The 6,114-nt window shown below is 41.2% G+C and overlaps 1 non-coding gene across 1 annotated transcript; it reads left to right on the forward strand.

Moving 5' to 3' along the window:
• The first annotated feature begins 3,458 nt into the window (after positions 1-3,458).
• On the forward strand, positions 3,459-3,564 carry LOC130484890 (U6 spliceosomal RNA). Its single transcript, XR_008933701.1, has one exon. It is a non-coding gene; the product is annotated as a U6 spliceosomal RNA (small nuclear RNA).
• Positions 3,565-6,114: the final 2,550 nt, after the last annotated feature.

Consider the following 6,114-nt stretch of genomic DNA (forward strand, 5'->3'; position numbering starts at 1 on the left):
CCATCATGGGGATGGGCATTTTGCTAGTAGTGATGATAAATTTCAGTTCCTATCATGAACGGTAGACCAAATTTAACAGAGAGGGAATGAAAACCATTTACAGAACACTCTGAGTCACCTTGGCATTAAGGCTGTGAAATGAAATTAAGTTGGTATAATTAGAGATTACTAATGACTCAGTCCAGGCATTCTGTCTCCCACTGTTTTCATCTCTCCGGCACACAGCCGTAGTACACTTCCTCAGTTTCTGGCAGCCTTTCGCTAAGAACTGGTGCACTTTTCTTGTGTAGGACTGGTTTGACAAACGAGGAGTCTGGATGTTACTTCATTCCTTGAACTGTTCTCTCTTTTTTCATCCTCGGTGGATATAATGAAGCAAATGGGAATGATATCATGTTTAATCTGCAGGCACTTTCTTGAAATGGTGAGTCAGGAGAAGGAAGTGATCTTCAAACACCACAGCTGAGCAACGCAATGTAAAAAATAATAACGGCACTGTGTGTGTGTGTGTGTGTGTGTGTGTGCGCGTGTGTGTGTTCTATTTCTCCCATCAGGAAAAGGAGAGAATATGATTCTTGCCAGCCTCCAAGATTGCTGGGAAGCCCAACATTGTTAATTCATAATGCAACAGTCTTTGAGGTATTTGGATGGAGATGCTTTAGAAACACTAAGTATTATTGCCATATGCTGTCTGCATTAATAAGACATCCTTGAAATACAGTGGAACTGAAAGCAATTTCTTTTAGCATGCTCTTTCTTTTTGGTTAAATAACAACTCTATTTGGTTAAATAACAACTTTTTGGTTAAATAACAATAATAACAATGACAGCTCACTAGCCTAATATCTGTTCCAAGGGTGAAAATAATTGAAATCTTACCACTCCTCTCTCTCTTAGGAGGTGGGAGTTTGAAGCAGAAGATGAGAGATATCTCCTCTGCCACTTCCTTACTGGTAGTCCGTACTGATCCATACCCCTGATCTGTTCCCAGACGGAAAACATTATTCAAGATAGATTTTTAAAGACTATTGAAGAGCAAGGCCTAGAATCAGCATGGCCTCTACAAAGGGATGTCCTACATCACCAAACTTTTAGGCATCTTTGAGAACTTTAACAAGCATGTGAGTAAAAGTGATTTGCCTGATGTTACAGATGTAAATTTCTAAAAAGGGTTCAGTAAGGACCCTCCTGAAATCTTCCTGAATAAACACAGGAATGTAGGATAAGAGGACAGGTCTTCTTATGGATTATATTAACTGGTTATAGGGTTGCCAGGTCCCCACTTACCTTTGGCGGGAGGTTTCTGTTGTGTGTGGAGGGGTGTATGTGCGCTCTGACGCCCCACTTCCGGTTGTAAACCGGAAGTGCCACCAGCTGCGCGAGGCTGCAGCGGGCGGCGCGCTCACCCTGGAGAGGGCTAGGGGAGGGTTCCCGCTGGCGTGCGCGTGGGCTTGCATGTGCACGTTTGCCTGCCGACCCTCAGCTGGTCGATGGGCAGAGGGGCACTTTACCAGGGGTTTGCCCGCCACCAGCGGGCATCTGGCAACCCTAACTGGTTATGCTGCAGGAACTGGAAGGCAGGAGCAAATGGTCAGGGCCTGCAATGGAGGGAAGTAAGCAGTGAGTTTTCCTGGGTAGCTGCATTGAAGCCTGTCCTGCTTAAAATGTTTGTAAGCGATCTAGAAATGAGTGAGCAGTGTAGCTGCTAAGTTTGCTAGTGACTTATTCAGGATGATGTTGTTGCAGAAGCAACTAGAGCTGTTCCAGGTTCTGCAGACGTTGCTGTCCACCATAGTGGCTCCTTGCTGCCTATTGTACTGCTGTGTCGATCCTCTTCCGCTATTTGCCTCTGTTGCTTTGGTTCTGAGAGTATTCAAAAGTCCCCAGGATTTCTACTCATTTAGTAGGTGGTGGCTTCCTGCCTTGCAATAGCGGCACTCTCTGCTGTGGCTGCACTAAAAGGAGGAAGAGTAGATTCTAGTGCCAAGACCTTTGCACAGGAAGGAACATAATGATGCTCTGCAAAGATGTGTTTGTGCTCTTATTCCTTTCTCACTTTAAAGCCTTGCTTAGGCTTTCATACATTACACAGGCATTCATGTAGGCAAGATGGTCACAATTCCTATAAAATAGGAATTAAAGTATTTCTGTGGTGAAAACTGCAGCCACTCTGCACAATATTCACATGCAAGTTCCACTTCACACAGTGATTTCTATGCAGCTAGGAATCCATTGAATATACGATGGATCTCCTTTTATTTTAATCATCTTTTCCTCACCAACCACCACCATCATTCTTGAGACTTATGACTTGTTGTTGTTATTTTTCTCTGCCCCACACTTAAGATGGTTGGGGGATCTGCTAAAAACTCTTTCTGTATATAAAAGTTAGAATGTATGGCAGAAGAGAGGCTTAATGAAATAAAAACGATAGCATACAACTATAGCATACAGAAGCGAAAGCATGTTTAGCAAACCTCAACTGCCTAGTTTATCCAACACCAGGCAAATATTTTTTAAAAAGCCATTCACTACGGAATCACCTGTGTCATCAAGCCTCCCAAAGTAAGGAAAAAAGAAAGACATAACACAAGCACCATGCAGCAAAACGTTCAGCCATATTTCAAAATGTACTGATCGGTTTAATTACCAAATCATGACCACTTTTCCAGGAGCAGAAGGGCAAATATAAAAATAAAAACTCAAAATGGTTTTATTTGTCACATTTGGGGAAATAAAAGTTGGGTTCGCATGGAGGTTTCAGAAAATAAGCTAGGCAAATTAACAAAACAACAATAGGAATGAGGAAACTTGGGGTGTTTATAACCAATAGATAGATTGTAATCATGATGTATCTGATGTATTTCACAGACAGGTGTTGATACTTTTGATATAGACTGAGATAGAGTTTACTTGGCAGTCACTGCTTAGTCTAACAGACTTAAACTTCTTGGAACTATATTTTAACTGCTGGTGGAGTTAGGAACAAAACAAAATTTTCCTAGTTTTCATCCTTAAAACTGGTTAGGGATCACCCCTTTAGCTTAGGAGTTATTTCCCTTAGGGAAGGACACTCAAATCACTTCCCTCATACACAGGATCCTTCTTGATCCTAAATAACTGTGTTCCTCTCACTCCAGCTGCTAGCCTCGACTATCAGCTTCCACAATCAGTTATCAGCTGTCAGTTTCTAATGGTCTCTCTCAACTGCCACTTATAGAATCATAGAAAAAGAGTTGGAAGGGACCTCCAGGGTCATCAAGTCCAACCCGTTGCACAATTGAGGAAATCACAACTACCTCCCCCCACACACACACACACACAGTAAACCCTTCTAGATTCTCAGGCTTGTTTGTTTTCCCGAACCTCTTATCACTCAAGGTTCCATGAGCAGGAAAGCTCATCCTTATGCAGCTGTCCATCACAAACCTCGTATCACCATGAGATCCATTTACATTGTAATCCTAAGCACAGCACATATACTAAAATTGGAATGATACAGAAAAGATTAGTATGTCCCTGAGTAAGAATGACATGCAAATTAATGAAAGGAAAGTAAGTGTATTTGGGGGTTGCACTGTTACAGACTTGTATAATGACTTGGATCCCAATCAACAAGACGTTTCCGCTGGTACAAGGACTTCAATTTGCAGAGTGTGATTCCCCCCTTTCCATTCCTGCAGCAGCCAAAAATGCCCCACATGCTGTGAAAGTCCTTGTGCTCATAGAAATGTCTAGTCCAGCCCAATATGAACAGCCTTTCAGTATGAATAGTATATAAGTGAAAGGGTGTTCAGGACTTAAAGGGATGTTTCTTAAGCAGAAATGAATGCTCATGGAAGGTTTTAATGACTCAGGGAGGTTTCTTTATAAGTGTACTGAAGGTCCAGTATCCCAGACCAGTTTTCTTCAGAGAAGCATATCTCACAATTCTACCCATTTCTATATTTCCACTTTTCCTCCCACATTTTATTTCCCCCCCCAGTCGATTTTCACTGACTTTAAATTATATCTGTGACAACTGATTATGATTTCTTGGCCATATTGCAATGATATGACAGCTATCATGTTATAAAAAAAGACTTTCCCTTTAATTTTTTCCCCTGTTGCTTTTCTTATTGAAATTACAATAATCTCTTCTATTGTTCATTCTGTCAATGCAAGGATGTGAAAATTCTAGCCTTGGAAGTACAAGGTTATTTGCTCTCCTTGGATTATGCAGTGGCTTTCACCTGGTAAGAGTTGTTGAGAATGTTTGCACATAAACATTTGCTTGTTTAAAATAAGTATTATAATTAATGCATGACAGACCATCCTTCTTTCTCGGCTCTTGTCTCTGTTATTACTTTTATCATGTTACTATATTTAGAAAGCTATCACATAAGAATTCTGAACAGAGCTAGAAAAATATAGTGGGAGGGATTCAGACACCACAGTAAGTTGAAGAAAGTTCTTCTTTTTTTATAAACACCAGTTTGTCTTCTTCTTGCTTCCTTTCTGATTTTCAGGAAGAAAGATGTCCTCTCTATACTACCATCTCTGAGTCCAGACAACCCCAAGGGGTGATGACTTACTTCCAGAAGGTTGGGTCCTGTGACTCCATTCCACAAGCCTTCCTTCAAGGGAGAAACACTTTCTCCAATTGAAAATGACTCTTCTGAGGGATAAAAAAAATTTCCTTTACTGAAGGAAATCATTTTCTGTTGGAGGAAACCCTGGTGGAAAAGAATAATAGGATCCTACCTGCTAAATTCAACCATCACACCAAACCCCGATTACTATGAACCTAAATATTGTCGAAGGCTTTCACGGTCAGAGTTCATTGGTTCTTGTAGGTTATCCGGGCTGTGTGACCCGTGGTCTCAGTATTTTCTTTCCTGACTTTTCGCCAGCAGCTGTGGCAGGCATCTTCAGAGGAGTAACACTGAAGGACAGTGTCTCTCATGAACTATGAACCTACTTTGAAAAACCATTCTGATGCCAAAATATTGTCGAAGGCTTTCACGGTCAGAGTTCATTGGTTCTTGTAGGTTATCCGGGCTGTGTAACCGTGGTCTTGGAATTTTCTTTCCTGACGTTTCGCCAGCAACTGTGGCAGGCATCTTCAGAGTAGTAACACTGAAGGACAGTGTCTCTCAGTGTCAAGGGTGTAGAAAGAGTAATATATAGTCAGAAAGGGGTTGGGTTTGAGCTGAGTATTGTCCTGCAAAAGTATTGTCCTGTAAGTATCAAGATAATGTGCTAATGAGGGTATGGTATGTTAATATGGAACCATTGTATCCTGAAGTGATCTGTTAACTCACACAGATCGCTACTTACACAAAAACTCCAACCACCACCCCCGACAGAAAAGAGGAATAATCAAAACATTAATGGACCGTGCAAGACGGATCTGTGAACCACAGTTTCTCAAGGAAGAAACTAACCATCTAAATCACGCACTGCTAGCAAACGGCTACTCCAAGAATGAAATCAGAAGGGCCATTGAACCAAACAAAAATCAGAAAACTCAAGAAAAACAGTCTCCCATAGGAAAGGTATTCTTGCCATTTATTAAAGGAGTCACTGATAGGATGGAGAAACCTTTGAAAAAACATAACCTACAAACAGTGTTTAAACCCACCAAGAAAATACAACAAATGCTACGATCAGCAAAAGACAAAAGAGACCCCCTCACCTCTGCAGGAGTATATCGTATACCTTGCAGCTGTGGAGAAGTTTACATCGGGACCACAAAACGCAGCATACAAACAAGGATAAAAGAACATGAAAGATACTGCAGACTTGGCCAACCTGAGAAATCAGCAGTGGCTGAACATGGACTGACACAAACAGGACACAGGGTCTTATTCCAAGACACTGAAAGACTGGACAATTCTACCAACTATTTTGTCAGATTGCACAGAGAAGCCATTGAAATTCACAAACATCAGCACAACTTTAACAGAAAAGAGGAGAGTTTAAGAATGAATAAGGCTTGGCTTCCTGCCCTGAAAAACCTCCAGACAAAGACAACATTCAACAATAGCCATACAGATTAGTTTTGGATTACACACATTAACAGATCACTTCAGGATACAATGGTTCCATATTAACATACCATACCCTCATTAG

Source organism: Euleptes europaea, chromosome 11 (assembly GCF_029931775.1).
Source record: "Euleptes europaea isolate rEulEur1 chromosome 11, rEulEur1.hap1, whole genome shotgun sequence".
NCBI classification, from domain to species: Eukaryota; Metazoa; Chordata; class Lepidosauria; order Squamata; family Sphaerodactylidae; genus Euleptes; species Euleptes europaea.